Source organism: Lissotriton vulgaris, chromosome 6 (assembly GCF_964263255.1).
Source record: "Lissotriton vulgaris chromosome 6, aLisVul1.2, whole genome shotgun sequence".
Classification (NCBI taxonomy): domain Eukaryota; kingdom Metazoa; phylum Chordata; class Amphibia; order Caudata; family Salamandridae; genus Lissotriton; species Lissotriton vulgaris.
The window spans coordinates 525,095,920-525,115,965 of record NC_141694.1 but is presented as its reverse complement, the minus strand read 5'-3'; positions in this window follow the sequence as shown (position 1 = coordinate 525,115,965).

Genomic DNA, 20,046 nt, shown 5'->3' with positions numbered 1-20,046 from the left:
ATTTAATAAATGATAACAAATAAATCAACCAAGAAACAAATCTGTCCACATTGTTTTAATCACAATGTGAAATGTATATAACAAATATATAATTTAGTCTCAAAACGTGAACATAGTTTCGCAGTGCCCCGAGTATAGTAAAGAGACAAGGGAAGGGGAAGTGATCCTGTGAGGAGGAAGTGGAGGGGAGGAAGAAGAAATTCTCAAGTGACAGTATTAATCAGTATATATACATCATTTGTCTTCACTACACAGTGTGTGTAGAGATGGGGACCACACGGTTCAAATAATTATTTCCATACAACAACATACTCCACAAGGTTCAGAAAATGAAAACAATGCGGCGTGGAGTTGGTAATCCGAATAGTTGTCGACGTTTTGACCCCCTAGTGTGCAGGTAGATTTGCTATCCTTGCTGTGGGGTCTTCATCAGGACAGGGGTGGGGACACACCTATTTAATATAAATAAATTAATTTAGGAAAACGAATCCCTATATCGTTCTAATGGAAAGCACATCAGTACTAGACTCAAGTGGTAGGGGAGAAAGTCATTATTGTGCCACATAGTCAGTGTGCGTAAGAATAGATGACAAATTAATCATAAGCGCATAAAAAGCCAATGAATTATCGCTAAGTGAACAGGATAATTTCGAGAGTTATAGCATAAAAAGCCAATGAATTATCGCTAAGTGAACAGGATAATTTCGAGAGTTATATGGAAGACTAGAAAAGCAGCCAGTCCGGGTGTGGAAGGCAGCACAAGGACATCTTAATACCCATTAATTAGGGGGTAGTGGGTTCACAATATGGGCAAGAGCCGGCACTATCCAGGTAATAACAGATAGAGTGATTCAAAACATACCACAAAGTGGTATTCAAAAAGACCGTGATGCAATCTAATGGCGCGGTCCAGATATATCGTCAGGATGGAGAAACTGTTGAATGTGCAATCAAGGCGAACAGTTAGACCTAATGGAAGGTGGACTGATTTGCAAAACAGATCTAATGTAGTCAGGAAGGAGAACTCACCACGAGTGGGTAAAGGGACGATCCCTGATTTAATTTAATGGCATGGTCCAAGGTATCGTCGAGTAAGGCGGGACTGCAAAGAGTAAATAAATAAATCAATGAGGGGATCATTAATTATCACAGCGGGCTAGGTGAAGCATTACAGTCAGAGTAAAACATAGATTGCACTCACCTAGGATGCTGATAGACGCGATCAAAAATGTGATGGCGGTCTGGTTAAGTCAGGGTAAGGCTTCGTAATTAGTCTAAGGAAAAGGGAGGTAAAGCTATTGAAATCCGCCCCTCAACGGATAGTCATCCCAGCATTAGTCAACACGCCAGAGAAATGCTTACCGATCGAGAAGATTAATCACGTCCCGGAACGAGCTCCATTCGCAATGGCGAGGCTCAATTCCGGGTTTGGAGATATCTCCATGGTGATTGGGTCATGTGGTGCGGAGCACCCGTGTAGACAAAGTAGAAAGACTGGAGTGCAATCTCGAAGTGTCAAACTACTTAAAACCGGGTCTGATGGTGAAACGGGGTATTCATAATAAAATTATTTTAAGGAAACGTAAAAAATGATAACCATAATGAATTATCATTTTAAAACAGAATTGCACAGAGCTCCCAACTGGCAACCCTATCGTCTACCTGATTCCATTGTCAAGGTGCTGTTATAATGTTATAAGACATGTAAACTCTTATGTGGCCTTTACCCTTTTGTTGAGAGGTACGCCACCACTCTGTCTCTGTGTGTCTTTCAACTTGGAGTAAGACATTGGATGTTTTTTACCCTCTTTTTGGAAGTACTCTATGTCAGTACCAACTTCATCATTTAATCCACTAACAATGTGGGCACTAAATTTGTAATTTTATGAATTTATATATCCAATTTAATGTTTCTGGGATCACATTGATTTGTAGCTTTTATCCTCATGTGAGAGATACGCTGCACATTGCTATCACGCCAGTATAAATTGACCTATTTATATTCATTGTCATATATTAGCAGTGATAGATGGTGTCTATTGTGCTGGTCATTACTTTTGATAACATGTGAATGTCTTCCACTGATTGAACAGATTGCCTTATTTATCTAGCTTCAATGGCAAGCCATCCTTTTTTGAATATTAAGATTTCATACCCATTTGATGTATGCTCAGTATCAATACCCACATGGTCCCTGGCTCTGTGCAATTCTGTTTTAAAATGATAATTCATTATGGTTATCATTTTTTACGTTTCCTTAAAATTATTTTATTATGAATACCCCGTTTCACCATCAGACCCGGTTTTAAGTAGTTTGACACTTCGAGATTGCACTCCAGTCTTTCTACTTTGTCTACACAGGTGCTCCGCACCACGTGACCCAATCACCATGGAGATATCTCCAAACCCGGAATTGAGCCTCGCCATTGCGAATGGAGCTCGTTCCGGGACGTGATTAATCTTCTCGATCGGTAAGCATTTCTCTGGCGTGTTGACTAATGCTGGGATGACTATCCGTTGAGGGGCGGATTTCAATAGCTTTACCTCCCTTTTCCTTAGACTAATTACGAAGCCTTACCCTGACTTAACCAGACCGCCATCACATTTTTGATCGCGTGTATCAGCATCCTAGGTGAGTGCAATCTATGTTTTACTCTGACTGTAATGCTTCACCTAGCCCGCTGTGATAATTAATGATCCCCTCATTGATTTATTTATTTACTCTTTGCAGTCCCGCCTTACTCGACGATACCTTGGACCATGCCATTAAATTAAATCAGGGATCGTCCCTTTACCCACTCGTGGTGAGTTCTCCTTCCTGACTACATTAGATCTGTTTTGCAAATCAGTCCACCTTCCATTAGGTCTAACTGTTCGCCTTGATTGCACATTCAACAGTTTCTCCATCCTGACGCTATATCTGGTCCGCGCCATTAGTTTGCATCACGGTCTTTTTGAATACCACTTCGTGGTATGTTATGAATCACTCTATCTGTTATTACCTGGATAGTGCCCGCTCTTGCCCATATTGTGAGCCCACTACCCCCTAATTAATGGGTATTAAGATGTCCTTGTGCTGCCTTCCACACCCGGACTGGCTGCTTTTCTAGTCTTCCATATAACTCTCGAAATTATCCTGTTCACTTAGCGATAATTCATTGGCTTTTTATGCTATAACTCTCGAAATTATCCTGTTCACTTAGCGATAATTCATTGGCTTTTTATGCGCTTATGATTAATTTGTCATCTATTCTTACGCACACTGACTATGTGGCACAATAATGACTTTCTCCCCTACCACTTGAGCCTAGTACTGATGTGCTTTCCATTAGAACGATATAGGGATTCGTTTTCCTAAATTAATTTATTTATATTAAATAGGTGTGTCCCCACCCCTGTCCTGATGAAGACCCCACAGCAAGGATAGCAAATCTACCTGCACACTAGGGGGTCGAAACGTCGACAACTATTCGGATTACCAACTCCACGCCGCATTGTTTTCATTTTCTGAACCTTGTGGAGTATGTTGTTGTATGGAAATAATTATTTGAACCGTGTGGTCCCCATCTCTACACACACTGTGTAGTGAAGACAAATGATGTATATATACTGATTAATACTGTCACTTGAGAATTTCTTCTTCCTCCCCTCCACTTCCTCCTCACAGGATCACTTCCCCTTCCCTTGTCTCTTTACTATACTTGGGGCACTGCGAAACTATGTTCACGTTTTGAGACTAAATTATATATTTGTTATATACATTTCACATTGTGATTAAAACAATGTGGACAGATTTGTTTCTTGGTTGATTTATTTGTTATCATTTATTAAATTGTTCCTTGATTACTGGGACCCCTTCCTCTTATAACTTTGATAGCCCAGGTCCCAGTGACGTTTTCTGGGTACAACCCCTTGTCTATACCTTACCAGTTACTGATTGGCCAACGGTTTTTCGTTTTTTTTTTTACAATGGCTTTGATGGTTACCACCTGCTTTGGGTTGTCCTTAAATTGCGCCTCGCAAACAGCGATTTTGGGGTTTTTCGCTAATTGCGATTTTTCATGAATACCGATTGCGATTTTATTGCGAAATCGCTATTATTTTCGCAGATTCCGTGATTTCTCGCTATTTCTTATTCGCTACTGGTCTACTGCCGAGATTCTGTGAATCTTTTTGTGATTTTGCAATTCTGTGTTTGCGATTTCGCTATATTCGTGGTGAATACCGATTTGGGAAATTGCGCCCGTGATAGCATTTTCGCAGCTATTGCGAGCGCAATTTTGCTTCATGAATCAGGCTGTTATTGCACTAAGAAAAGCTGTTGCGCACATATGGGCACTTAATGTTGGGGATTATCCTAGATTAGAGTTGCTCCATTTGCTTCTCACGCATGAACAGGGAAAAGGGAGGTGGCACTGTTAAAGAGAAATACTACAGCTATATGTACCTGTGAACATAAAGGTGCTTACTAGATGAGAAAATGGGATTACTACTTAATGAAAGAGATGCTATAATGAGGGTAGGTACCTCTGTCTCTGTTTTTGAGTTAATTTTGGCAACTGAGGCTAAGGGGTGCCTCTTAGGTCACTTCGACTTTAACTATTTTAAACGGGTTAAATTTAAAACTCTAATCTGTGCATTTAAGGTCTGGACTTCGGTTCGGAAAAAACTCAGTCTTGGACACTTTAATGCCTATACCCCTGTATATAAGAATAATGTTTTTCCGCATATCTGCAATGATGGTCATATGAGGCACTAGCATGACAAAGGAGTCCGAATAATTGGAGATCTTACAAATGAGTCTGACCTACTATTATTTGATGTTATAAGGGATACGTGTGGGCTAGACATTTGACAGTTTTTTAAATACCTCCAAATAAGAGATTTAATAAGCAAAAAGCTGGTGGGAGCCTCCAGCTTCTCCAGGGTGAGGCTGATGGACGAATTATTTAAAGGCTCAAGCACTTTAGGAATTGACTTATTGCCTGACAACCTGACCAAACATATAAAACTAGATTCATGAAAGAGCCATTTTGCGAGTCCTTAATAGCGATTATTAAGGAATCGCTATTAAGGACTTGCAAAACGGGATTCATGTAGGAATCGCAAAATAAATTGCGATTCCTACACATTCCTTATTTGCGATTAGCAAATTGCTAATCGCAAATAAGGAATAACTCCCCATTCATTCCTATGGGCCTAAAGGCCCATAGGAATGAATGGGGAGAATTCCTTATTTGCGATTAGCAATTAGCTGATCGCAAATGAGATAGAGATTTCAAGGGTGCCAGGGGTGTCCAAAGGACACCCTGTAGCACCCCATAAATGCAAATTTACACAGGTGTTGCGCACACACATGTCCAAAGGACATGTGTGTGTGTAACATATAACTGAGAAAAATGCACAAAAGTGCATTTTTCTCAGTTTTCGCTATTTACCACGAAGTCTGACTTTGTGGTAAATAGCGGCAAAAAATAGCAAATTCGCTATTTTATAATGGTTCATGAATAGCATTTAAGGAATCTCAAATTGAGATTCCTTCAATGCAATCGCAATTTGAGAAATCCCTTTTTTTCCGATTTCTCAAATTGCGAGTTCATGGCCCAATGATGAATTTCAAATCCAGTTTTTGCGGGCGCAAACAGCCGAATTTTGCGATTCGCACCTTTTGCGCCCGCAAAAATGCTTCAGGAATCTAGATCGTTGACAACATTTGCTAGAGATCGAACCCGTAGATATCGAGGATTCCCTATATGTGGCCCAGACGCCATTTATGGTGACTAATTTGCAACTACAATGTTTTAAAACGTGGTTCAGTCGGTATATTACGCCTGCTAAGATAGCCAAATGGGGTAGAACAGCAGGCTCTACCTGCCCTATGTGTCATGTTCCAGCGCAGACAGAACGTGGAAGCTGATGCACCTTTTGACCCTATGATTCTCACACTGTATGATTGTTTAAACTGGCGAGGGCCTGCAGCTCCAATATAAGGTTGTCACAAAGCAGGTCAGCTTTATACATTCATGTGAGATTAAGGGACACATGTGTACAGCAAGTTTGCTCAAAGAGAAGTAGAGAAAGAGAACTGATTGTGCTGATGTATTCATGAAACCCTCCATCGCAACCACTTTGGGAACTGGACAGAAACTATGCAAAGTCTATCAATGTGAACAGAATGGACTGCTTTTAAACTTTTAATTCAATTTGATCTTCTAATAAAATGGGTTGCTTAAGAAACAAGAGTTCAACATCCATTCTGCTAATCTTAATAACGGAAACAGAAACAAGTAGTACTGTATGATTTCACTCCAAACACCTTAATTATTACAGTGAGTGCTGTAACAATTGGGTAGTTCATAGGGCTTTAAGGGAATTTGGTCCTAGATTGTTTGCAGCACTTCCTTGTCTACATGTCATATTTAGCTTAATCTGTTATTCCGAAGCAGTGCTTGCTTTTCCAGAGGTGTTTCTGTAGTTTTTTAATGCAACGGACAACTCTTCTATAGAGAATGTTTTGCGCTGAGTCCCTTTTATGTGTCTGGGAGTCCTCAACTTGTGGATGGATTTTCATGCGGGATATGAAGCAACATTTATTGAGTGCATGGCTTCCCTGGGGCATACCAGTGCTAAGACAGAAGCAGAGAGGGACAACACAGCACACTCAAGGGAAGAGCCAGGTCTTCAAAGATTTCTGGAAGGCTAAATTACTAGTTTCCCTCCGCAGGCAAAGGGGTAGAGTATTCCACATCATGACAGTGTTGTAAGCAAATAGTCATCCGCCACTCCTGGCCCTCTTAATCTGGGGAACAGCAGCCAAATGTAAGTCGTTGGAGCGTATATTAAGTACAAGAACATTGTGGCACACAAACATAGTGGAACAAATATTAAGGGAAAAATATAAAAAGGAAAAGACACCTTGTGATATTTTGTCCCTCGTAATTTTGTCTACAATATGAATGTCCCATGATATCCTAGACATGATATTCAGCAGCCACTATATGGGCATGAGTTATGAATCTGGAGTTAAGACTGAATGCAGTATGTGTTAATCACAGTACCTGTGAGTGGGACACTACCTGGTACTCCAATCCTTCGTCTGTCTGCAGAGCACACAAGGCAATGGTCACACAAGTGAAAGTGTGTGAGGGAGATACACAGGTGTTAAAATGTTGACAACACCAAACAAAAAAGAAAATGCTATGTAAGAGAGGATGTGTATGAAAGAGAGCACATGGTGAATGGAAGGTGATGCAAGGGTCAGGTGAAAAGGCAATGATGAAGTTGAATGAGGTAAAGTGTGTTATATGCATATGAATGATTTCAGAAAGATGTGGGCGAACAAGGGCTTTCGAGACCAACAGACTGAGAAAACTGCAGAGGAAAGTGTTGTAAAGGGCAGAATTGGACTAAAAAAGACACTTTGGAGACCACCACCCCTTCCACAGAACTTATTAATGTTGAATTTAGTCTGATGTATTACACCACCACTTTAGTGCACTTCTGGACCTGTGGATACTCTGCCAGGAAGAAGGACTTTTGTGCTGCTGACAGACTGCCACTCTGAGGAACAACATTCCACTGGACTCTTGCTAAGCTGTGCTGATCTACTGCCTGCTGCCCTCTTGCTTGAGAAAAAAAAGATTGGGACTGCATCTTTTTGATCTAGTTGGGTGGTCTTCTGATCTGAAGCCTCAGGGACATAACAGGCTTCCAACCCCTGCACCTGGACTCTGTAATCTGGGAGTCTACCCTGCCGAACGGTGCCAACCTTAAACCTGGAATCTTGGAAGTGGAATTAATGTGAAAGCCAGCAGAACCGACACATCTTCTCTGCTGAGCGACGCATCCCTGAGCAGACCTGATGCATCTTTTCTGCTTAGTAGTGCTTCCTCGAGCAGAAGCAGCTCATCGCCGCTGTTGGAATAGACCTGTCACAAAGGACTCACATCGCTACTGCCTTCTGTTTCTTGGGACTAACGCATAAACTTTGGAAACGCCTTTGGAAATGCCTCTGTGCACTATTTTTCCCAGTACAAGATCCTCACATCCCTTGTTGACTGCAGCCTTCACACTGAACCTCAGCATCGCAGTTTCACCCTTTATCAGAATCAATGCTTCACCTCAGCTGGGCCGCAGATCCTTGAGACAGGATGGATGACACAAGCCCCTTCGACAGGAACCTCGATTTTGATGCAACAGGATGCAACCGAACCTCACACCGCAAGCTTGCCGCATCTCGGAACTGATGCATTGCCTCTGCAATGCTCCGCAACCAGGATGTAAAGTACTTTATTAAGCAGGCCTAACTAGGCCCCTGTATCTGACCAGGTTGACCATATATATTGTGAATATCGATTTGTGCTTTTTGGCACTAATTTTCACTATAAACTTTAAAAATCAGTATATCCAGCTCTGCTAATTGGATTTTTGTCATTTTGGTCTTGTTTTGTTTACTAAAGTCAGATCAATTTTTCGAACTTGGTGTGGAATTCTTTTGGGTGGTGTTTATACTGTTTTAGTGTTTGAAGTGTTATGTTATGTTAACACCTTGGCTGCTAGGCGTTTTCCCCCTCCTGTGCTGAAAATTGCCATTTTGCTGGTGTCATGACGAGCTCAGCTCGTCATCAGCACAGCTCAACTGTGCATCATGACGAGCTGAGCTCGTCATGAGCATCGAAAGGGTTAAAGTGCATTTTTATAGCGCACGGCTACTCTAAAAGAGTGTCCCGGCGCTTTCCACAGGCAACTTACAGTGTAAAATCAACATAACAGAAACACAGAACCCAAAAAAGAAGGAGAAAGAAAGCCCACCTAAACAGAGTGATTAAAAAGCCAAGTCTTCAAATTCTTCCTGAATTGAAGCAGGTTGGGAGTGCTGCGAAGTGCCAATGGAAGCGCGTTCCACAGCTGGGAGGCCTTAAGGCTGAAAGAGCGCCCCCCAATGCGGGCCTTCTTCACGCGCGGGACCACAACAGTGAACAGGGATTCTGAACGCAGTGAGCGAGCTGGGCGATAGAAGGCTAGTCTTTTCTTTAGGTATCCTGCGCCTGAGCCAAACAGAGCCTTGTGCACCAGCGTCAAAGATTTAAAAACAATCCGCTTCCGAATTGGAAGCCAATGGAGCGTCTGCAGCAACACAGAAGCCCGTGCTCGTCTATGCAGACCAAAGATTGCCCGGGCTGCCGAGTTCTGTGCCACCTGCAGACGCTGAGCCAAATAATCCGGGAGGCCTAAGAAAAGGGCGTTAGCGTAGTCAAGCCTGGATCCAATGAGCGCCTGCACCGTAATCCGTCTGTGCTCCGCAGACAATAAAGGTAGAAACTTGCGGAGCATTCTGAGGATGCCGAAACAGGTGCCGGACAGGCCAAGGATGTGCGCTTTCAGAGAAAGTTTGTTGTCAAGCTTAACCCCCAAGTTCTTGGCAACCGAGGACGATTGTGCCGGAGGACACATGGCGGCCGGCCACCACTGCCGCCACTCGGGATCGAAGGCACAGCCGAAGAAAAGAACCTCCGACTTGCTGGAGTTAGCCTTCAGACAGTTTTGCTGGAACCAGCTAAAAACCCTGTCCAAGCAGTCCCGGATTCTCTCCCCATCAAATGTCTGATCTTTTTCACATGTGAAGAGGAGTTGTGTGTCATCGGCGTAGGACACGATCTGGGCTCCGTAAGCCTCAACCGCAGCCGCCAGGGGGGACATAAAGATGTTAAATAATGTCGGGCTCAACACAGAGCCCTGTGGAACCCCAACACCCAATGGCGGCATCTCGGCGGATCTCTGGGAAACCCAGACCGTCTGGCGGCGGCCCTCCAGGAAAGATGTAAACCATCTGAGCACCGTCCCCCTTAGGCCGATGTCATAAAGCCTGGCGAGCAGCGCCTTATGGGGAACGGTGTCGAAAGCCGCCGACAGGTCCAACATGACTAGCATGGCCTTGCCACCCCCATCCAAGGTCTCCCTGATGATCTCAGAGACCTCCACCAACGCTGTTTCCGTACTGAAATTCGGACGGAAACCGGATTGGGATGGATGGAGCAGATTGTTAGCCTCTAGGAAGTTCGACAAGACGCCATGAACATGTTTCTCGGTGATCTTGGCCAGAGCCGGGAGAAGTGAAATTGGCCTATAATTGGCCAAAGCCTCGGCATCAAGACCAGGCTTTTTCAGGAGGGGGATCACCATCGCCCTTTTCCAGGCGCGTGGGACGCTCCCCTCACTCAAGGAGGCATTGAGGATCGGGTTGACCAGGGGATTCACCACTGCCGCCATCCCGGCCAAAAATTTGGCGGGGCAGGGGTCAAGTGGGGAGCCAGATTTAAGACTGGCTAACAAAGTCCGGGACATATCACTGGAGACAGGTGGAAAGTCCTCCAGGATAGCCATAGGCATGGCCGATGTTCCAAGTCCTGCCCCAAGATCACAGCAGCCCTCCTCCGTGCTATCCGAGAAGGAGGCCTGAATAGCCTTAATCTTGTCGGTGAAGAAGGTGGCAAGATCACGCGCCCACGCATCAGGTGATACAGGCGGAGGTGCATAAGAGGTAGGAGATGTGAACTCCTTCACAATCGTGAAGATCTCCTTACAAGAGTTTGCCGAGGCCTTGATCCTCCTGGCAAGGTATTCCCGCTTGGCACCAAGAACATCACGGTGATAGGCCTTCACCGCCGACCTATAGACGAGTTTGGCCTCCCCATCATAATGGTGGCGCCAGGCCCACTCAGCGACCTTACATTGGCTGCGAGCCACTCGTAGCGCCTCAGTAAACCACGGCGCAGATTGCCGTTTCGCCGAGGACCGGGGGGTTGCCTTGGGGGCAAGGTCATCTAACCTCTCAGTCAGCCATTGCTGCAGGGCCTCCGTGTCTCTTTCCAGATCCCCCGAGAGAGAACAAGGATGTTCCGTGAGCGCCTGCTCTAGCATAGCAGGCGTCACTCTATGTAAGGCTCTCGAGGCCGACCTGGGTACCATGGGGGCACAGGTGTCGAAACGCCCATTCTCTAACACAGAGAACCCGATCAGCCTATGATCTGACCAGAGCACAGGCCGCGTTTCAATGTCGACAATAGGGACAGAGGAAAACACTTGATCAAGGGTATGCCCTTTCTCATGTGTAGGCCCCGACACAAAAGGTGTCAGGCCAAGCGGAGATGTAATATCCAGCAATCTTGCCCCATCCAGGTCGTCCGTGACATCAAGATGAAAATTGAAGTCGCCTGCCAGCAAGCAGTGCTGTGCAGACAACGCCAGCTCCGAGATGGCTGTCTGTAGGTCCTCCCAAAAGGAACCCAGCGGGCCAGGAGGCCTGTAGACCAACAGACCCTTAAGCGCTTGGCCTGGAGACAGTCTTAGTGTAAAAGCAAGGGATTCAGAGCCCCCAATGGGGTTCGCGGGAAGAACAGAACAAGAAATGTTCTTCCTTACCACCACCGCGACTCCGCCCCCCCTGCCCTTAGCTCTGTCTTGGCGAAAGATGTTATAGGCATAAATTTTACCTACATAATGCCTACCTTGCATAAATACTTCACCTACATACCTACCTACCTAAGTTAAGCCTAACTGTTCTGTGCCAAGTTAGCGGAGGTTGAGCACAGGTTAATTTAGGGTTTGCCTGACCCTTACCCTGACTAGTATTGTGGATGTTGCCTGACTACAACTACAGCTACCCCAGTCACCCAATAACACACTTTTTAACAGAAGACATTCTGGAAGGACATACTTAAGATGCTTGTTATTTTACTGGCATACACTTGGAATTTTCTCTGCTTTCATGTTTACTAGATCAATTTACATGCACAAAAAGGTATAAACATGCTGGAAGGTTCATAGACTTGGCATTGCTGTTAGCGAAGAGAAAGAGAGCCGTGGGTTGGAAATGCCCTAGAGAACCAGATGGGATGGTATTGTTGAAGGATATGAGCAGGTGGTCAAAGGCGGAAAAGTCAAGATATGGAAACCGTCCGGAAAGGACACATTGCATAATGCATGGAATGCCTTTCTGGTAAACACAGAAGGGATATAAGATAAGCAACCGACAATTATTGTATTCTGTGCTTAGTGATTAGTGATCAGAGTGATCATGGAACATGGAGCAGTATGTGGTGTGCACCTCCATGGTTATTCAATGTGAGGAACATTATCTTACATGATTATTTATAAGGAAAGTTATTTGTAAAGTTTTTTCCAGGAGCAAGCCTGCTGTGCCCCTAGAAATACATGAGTATATCACACCTACACCTTTCAAGGGCATCATGAAACCACAGGAGCAAAATACAATTATCTAATGCTTCAGGCTCTCAGTTTTGAAATCAAACCAAGCCTTCCAGAGATAATCAGAGGGGTGAAAGAGAAAAGCCATCAGGTGGGCATACATACTTGCTCCAAGCATAAATCTAGAAGCAAGTGTAGAATATGCTGACAGATATGGGGAATGAACAACGCATACCTAGTTTTCAGTGCAGAGCAGAGAATAACCCTGGAGCTTCAGAGCAGTCCCATCTTCTCTATATATTGACTGAAGAATGGGGTGCAGAAGATAGCTTGAGAGACAACAATAGCACTAAGAACGGGTACAGCGCTGACCCACATCTTCCTGCCCATCTGAAACGTACCTGTACTTCAGTTTGTAGGTCATTAAAAGATATCGATTCCCGAACCCACCTCCGGCCGAAGTTCTTCTAAGCCCAGATTCTTTAGCATTTTAGAAATGCATTTCTCTATTAAAAACGTTAGAGACATAAAGATAAGACAATTAGGTTGATGAGATTGCGGTACAAAGATGCTAGAAGCAGGTACACATGATGAACAGTATTGAGAGAGTCACCCGAGTCATAGGGTGAGACATCAGAGGTACAGGAGTTAGAAATGAAAACATCCAATTCTTAAGGCTGTGAGACAGAGAGAATAGAAGCATACACGTGAGACATAAATGAGGGTTCAACAACACTGGAGATGAAAGGCACAAGGATGACCGACAAAAGGATGAGACACACAAAGATGAGAAATCTATGGCTGAGAGACAGATAGACCAAAGGCATAGATCTGAATGACAGATAAATCAGAGGCACAGGGAGGACAGGCCACTTAATCAGAAGCACAGAGGACACATGAAAGAATTTGGAGATGTACCTTCCTAAAGATTGTGAGCGTGTCTGTTTCCATAGCTAGCATAGAGATGTTGCCACTTGGAGGCAATTGAGTTGCCCGGGGAAAGCTAAGAGTGAAGGAAAGTTGTTCAAACTCTATGATGCGAATGGAGAGTGTGTGTTTCTGAATACCTTCTGGGAGGTAAAGGTCGTAGGTAAGGTAGTGACTGTGCATGTGGGGATATAAGGTCACAACTAGTCAGTACAAAAACCAAAGACACCTCAAAACTCAAATTTAAATAATGAATTCAATAAAAGTATGGTGGACCCTGTGGGAAGATACTTTGTAAGGTAATATTAACAATATAAATAGTCAAGAACTAAAAATCAAAGTAGTGATATTAGTGAAGGGGTAGGCAAAGAGAAGATACAGCACAGTAATCCAGAAGATCAAGTAAGCAGCTTAAAAATAGGAGTTAAAAGAATATACTCTCTATTGTGCTGGGAAAGCAGGTGAGTAGTAAAGGCTCAAAGAAGATCTATAAAAATACCTATGTGCTGCATGACGTCAAAAAGGGAGAGGTAAAGTGTATAGCAAAATAGGGGATGAAAGTGTCATCAACAAGATTATTCTATAACATCTAAACATTCCGTATTTTCCTCACATTAGTATGTAGCTCTACGGGCAACTGCAGCTGGAATTCTATGGCAGGACTGGAGGCTTCAGATTGTGCCATTCTTTCATCGCTTTATTCTCCACAGCAGCAAGAAAAATATATATCACAAACTACTTTTCCCATGAACATTCGGGAAAAAAACAAAGTCAAACATGAGTCCTATCACAGTGTCCATGCACCGGCAGCTCCCATCATGCTCCGCCGTCCTTGCCTCCTCCTCCTCTTTCTTCGCTGCTCGCAGCAAGTTAAGTTGGTTTTTTCCTTCTCTCCTGGGTTTTTGGGTTCTGTGTGGTGCGTTTCGGCCTTGGGCCGGGCGTTGGTTCTGTTATTCCTTCACAGATTCCCCTCTTCAATCGCGGGACGCTTAGTGCACTCCTTACGCGATTCTGGTGCCCAGTAGTGTGCGGTGCGGTTGATTCGCCGCTAGGGGCCGGTGTCTCGTCTTCTGAAGGGCCATTGTCAGGTGCTTTCCAGAGTGTTCTGGCACGGTTTTGTCACCAGCGGGTAGCCCGTGCCCAGCCTCCCGGCTCTGACACCCTTCGGGGTCGCAAATAGGTTTCCCCTTGTTCTTTGACGCCCTCTGGGTTGTATTGTGCTTTTGAACACCCTTCGGGGTCGTAATTGTGCCGTGGTTTGGCGTGGGAACGCTTTGCCGGGGGCGCCCCTGAACTCTGAGGGCTGTAGCGTTTCCAGGGGCTAGGCCCGTTAATTGTGTGCCTTTGGCCACCCATATCGCTGGGACATCCCCGGACCATAGAGTGCCCTGTGGAGGGTCAATTGGTTTCCTTACGTCCTCTCTGCTCAGAGCCTAATTAACCTCGCCATGCAGAAGTATTCGGACCAGTACCCGGAGGAAGACCCTCTGAATTACGTCCCCTTGGATGATGACTTTTACCAGGCAGTCGACGACTCGATATACCGTGCAGTAGACCAGGCTATGGTGCCCCTCGAGCAGCGACTCTCGGCGCGCCTGGATGAGGCTTACGCTAAGCTCGCCGCCCTTATTCCTACACCTGCTCCGGCCTCCTGCCCGGACACAACCCCTCCCCCCCCTCCTCCGAAGAAGCCTTGCACTGAGGGGGTTGACTCGGCGGCTTTCACACGGGTGAAGAGCGCCTTTAGGGCCTTGGAGGACTCCCAGTCTCCTCAGACCTTTCCCTCTGAAGTTCCTCCTCCTTCACCCCGTACTATGTCTCCAGACCCGCAGCAGGACGACGACTCTCCGGACTCGGAGGAGGAAGCGTGTTCTGCCCGGTCGTGGCTGCCATCACAACCCTCCTCCTCCGCGGGTCCGTCCGACATGCTGGACCCGGACGACATTGTCCACCCCAGATCCTCCGAGTGGGTCCCATGCGACAAGGTGGCCCAGTATGTCGCTAATTGCCTGAGGAAGCCGGTGGATAAACATGCCCGGAGCCGCCTTCGGGCGGAGTGTCCTCGGCCCTCGTTGGAAGGTAAAGTGGCCATGACCCCTGACATCGACCTGAAGATGGCAACCTTCTTACAGAAGTTCAGCAAGGATCCCCGGAAAGGGATCGACAGGTCCTGGCATACCTGCCAGGACAAGCTTTTGGACGCAATCGGCCCCATGACAAAAATTTTAGACATGGCGGAAGAAGCCAAGGTGTTGGGCGACGTGATCTCCCCGGAAGTGCTCTCCAACTGGGCCCAGCGGGCCATCATTTTTCAAGGCAACACCAACTGCGCCCTCTCTACGGAGAGGAGGTGCTCGCTCCTGATCAAGGTGGACCCCACGCTGGGTGACCTCCCCTCGTCCGAGGCTGGCGCTGTGGCCCAGGGGGGTTTGTTCGGTGACCCGTTTATTAAGGAGCTCGGGAAGTTCATGGCTACCTTTACTTCCCTAGACCGAGCTCAGTCCAACAACAAAAAGGTTTTCGCCCCTCGTGTTTCTGACAACACCGGACGAGGCAGGGGCCGCTCGTTCGGTTGGGGCACCAGCTCAGACAGGGGATAAGGCTCCGGACGCGGGCAGTTTCAAGACAAAGCCCGATTCAACAATTTCTACCCCACCGGAGGGCAGAAATTTGGAGGACGTGGTGGTCAGAGAGGCCAGCATTAGGGCGGTGGACGAGGTGAGTGTGCTACCTTCCGCGAGCTTGCGAGTGGGGGGGCGACTGGCGCAGTTCTTTCCAGCGTGGGCCTTCCTTACCAGCGATGCCTGGGTGCTGCAGACGGTGCAGGGCTTCCAATTGGAGTTCCATGGCCGTCCGTATCAGCTACAACGTCCTCGCCCCATTACCTTTTCCCAGCGCGATGCGGCTTTGGTGAGCGAAGAGGTCGCTGCCCTCCTCCAAAAAGGGGCGATTTGTTGCGCTTGCGAACACCCCTCAGGTTTCATCAGTCATATCTTCTTGGTCGACAAGGTCGACGGGGGCAAGCGCCCGGTGATCAATTTAAAGGAGTTCAACGAATGGCTGGTTTATCGCCATTTCAAGATGGAGGGGATTCATCTCTTGCGGGATGTTTTACGTCCGTCTGATTGGATGGTCAGGCTTGGCAGTCCCGATCTTCCCTCCACACCGGCGTTTCCTCCAGTTCCAGTGGGACGATCGGGTATACGAGTTCACCACACTACCTTTCGGGCTATCCTCGGCGCCATGGTGCTTCACAAAGGTGTTGCGTCCGGCGGTGGAGGCCTTGCGAGCTCGAGGTGTCAGGATGATCATATATTTAGACGACATGCTGCTCATGGCCCAATGTCCCAGACGGCTGCGGTCTCAGTTACAGTCAGCAGTCAACCTTCTGCAGGGCTTAGGGTTCGTGATCAACGAGAAGAAATCTCTTCTGGTTCCCACTCAGTGCGTGACTTTTCTCGGTTTCAACATAGACTCGGTGTCTTCCACCTTGAGTCTGCCCGCCAGGAAGATGTCGAGGATCAGACACAAATTGCGCCAAACCCTGGCGAAACCGTTGATATCCTTGCGTCACCTGGCGCTGTTAGTGGGCCTGTTGTCATCTTCGATTCAGGCTATCTTCCCAGGCCCCCTCCATTATCGCGCCATGCAACGCTTGAAGGCGTACCATCTCCGGAGAGGGATAACGTACTCTCAATTGATTCCTTTATCAGACGATGTGAGGGACGAGATGAGATGGTGGCTCACGCACATGGGGGCCTGGAATGGCCGTGCGATTTTCGGCTCAGCTCCCGACATTGTAATAGAATCGGACGCCAGTCGTTCAGGCTGGGGTGCCAGGTGCGAAGACTTCTCCACGGGTGGCGCCTGGTCCGCTTTCGAGCACTCCTTACATATCAACTGCTTGGAGCTACTAGCGGGCTCCTTCACGGTGCAAGGTTGGACCAAGGACAGAGTGCAATCTTGCGTCCTTCTCAGAATGAACAACGTGTCGGCGGTCCGTTACATCAACCATCTGGGCGGCACCAGGTCCAAAATGCTGGCAGACCTCGCCAGGGACTTTTGGCACTTTTGCCTGGACCATCAGGTGTCAGTCACGGCAGAATATTTGCCCGGTCACCAGAACGAGGTGGCCGATTGGCACTCGAGGAATATCATGGACGCCAGCAATTGGAAGCTGGATCCTCTTCTGTTCTCCAGGCTCTCGGACCAGTGGGGTCCGTTTTCGGTGGACCTTTTTGCATCCCGCCTGGATCATCAGCTCCCGAGATATTTCAGTTGGCGCCCCGACCCTCAAGCGGAGGCGACCAATGCGTTTCTCCAGGACTGGTCGGGTGTGCAGGGGTATGCTTTTCCACCATTCTCGATGATAACACGCATGTCGGCACTGCTGTGGAGGTCACAAGTTTGGTTTCCGGTACTACTGGAACTTTCCTGGGATTCTCCAATCCTACTCCCCCAGTCTCCTCACATTCTGCTGAATCCAGAAGGAGCCCCCCACAGGTTAGTCCAGGAGGGCTCTCTACGCCTGATGGTGTGGAGGCTCTCAGGCGTCGCTGGACGCTGCCTGGCCTTTCGGGAAAAGCTGAGGATTTGCTTTTCAAGGCCTGGGCTGACAGCACAACCAAACGCTACCGATCAGCATGGCACAGGTGGAGGCGTTGGTGTGTGCGACGGGGTTTTGATCCCGTGGGGGCAGCTGTAGTCAATGTCCTAAATTTTTTGGCTGAGCTGGCTAGCAAGGACTGGCTTATCGGTCGATCAATACTTTCAGGTCCGCGATCTCAGCGGGACACAATCTGGTGCAGGGTTCCCCGGTTGGTGAGCACCCTTGGTTTGTAGACTTTTGAGGGGTATACGGCTTTCGTTGCCGCCAGAACCTCGTTATTCCGTCCTGTGGGACGTAAACAGGGTGCTGAATTTGTTCCTTTCTTGGCAACCGAACAGGTTCTTGTCTCGTAAAGAGTTGACGGCTAAGTTGGCCATGTTGTTGTGCCTGGTGTCTTGCAGGCGGGTCTCGGACGTGCGAGCGTTGGATATCACGGCCAGGGTTTTTTCTCCGGATGGAGTTTCTTTTACCATCAGCAGGCGGACCAAGACCCTTACTAGGGTTATTTCCTACCCGGCCTTTCAGGACTCCCCCAAACTGTGTGTTGTGCAGTGCCTCCGTGCTTCTGAAGATATGACTGATGATACTCGCCCTCCAGGTGAGCGGCAACTGCTTATTGCCCTACTGAAACCGTACAAGGCAGTTACTTTGCCAACGATCGCCAGTTGGGTGCGTTGGGTGATGCAGGAGGCAGGGATTGATACCAAGCAATTTGGGGCTCACTCGGCGAGATTAGCTATGGCCTCTAAAGCTTTTGCCCTTGGGGCTCGACTGGAGGATTTGATGAGAGCGGCTGATTGGTCCTCGGACTCCACGTTCAAGAGGTTCTATTTCAAGCCAGTTATCAAAGTGGCTCGGCTGGTGGTCGATAAGCTTTGAACTGGCATAATCCGAAGCCTCCAGTCCTGCCATAGAATGAGAATTTGCCTAGCCTTAGTGCTGGTAAGTTCCAATTCTATTAAGGACTCGGAGGCAAGGATTATCCCCCCCAGTGACTGCCTTGAAGTGGACCCTCCCCGTATGCATAGTAAGTAAAGCGTTTATGTTCCTCTAATGGATGTACGGCTATTGCTCTGCTTTGCACTGCTCTTCCTTTTTACTGCTGCAGACTATTGGAACGGGATAGATCTGATGATATGTTCTCTTGCAGGGACGGAGAATTCAAAACAGGATGCATGATTGGACTTGTGTAAAGGCTTCGCGCGAAGAAAGAGGAGGAGGCAAGGACGGCGGAGCATGATGGGAGCTGCCGGTGCATGGACACTGTGATAGGACTCATGTTTGACTTTGTTTTTTTCCCGAATGTTCATGGGAAAAGTAGTTTGTGATATATATTTTTCTTGCTGCTGTGGAGTATAAAGCGATGAAAGAATGGCATAATACTCGCCTCCGAGTCCTTAATAGAATTGGAACTTACCAGCACTAAGGCTAGGCAAATTCTCATTCCATAAGACACTCCCATCACCAACCCCTAAAATCGCAACCATGAACTGTTTTAAAATTCTGGTATATTTAGAGAATACAGGGACCATTGATTAACAGGAAGTGGCAGATGGCCTTTCAGGTATATAAGTACATAAGTTACATGGTCTGCGGTAAATTTATAGGAATTCAGATAGGCAAATTCTATGTGATACTACAGACTGTAGCTTCATCCAACACATTTAACAAATGACTATTGTATTATGTAAGACAACACCGCATAGGTTTGAGATTTCTAAGACACGTTAGGAAGAGATTCAGGAATATAGCACTGAATTAGAAAAGAAAACTGATATTCTGGTTCACAGAATTCCAACATTACAGGATCTTGTCATCTAACCATTGTTCTGTCAAACAAAACACTGAAATTGCATGTATCTGATCGTGCGATCTCTTAAAGGCTGGAGGTTTCTGAAGGTATACCAAACTTTACATTTTGAATGTTTCTAAAGCAGCAGAAAGCAAGGGATGGAAGCATACATAATTCATTACTAAAAGAAAGCCCATTGTATAACAAGGGTGTGAGAGACAAAGACTCTTTTAAGATAAATCCAATAAGGAATACAATAGTAAAGACAAATAGCATTGATTAATGTTTCAACTTGCACAGTGAAGATGCAAATCTTACCTGAAGCCCAAAGAACAAAAGCATACAAGCTTCATGTTATTTATGCAGCATGCACACTAATGCACCTAGCGCAACAGATAAGCGTTGAAATTCCCAGTGTTGCAAAGTCATCCTGAGTGCCCTGTGCACCCCCGTTTTTTGCTGACTAGTACTGGTGAGAATTGAGTCTGACTGGCCCTCGGTTCTGCCTACC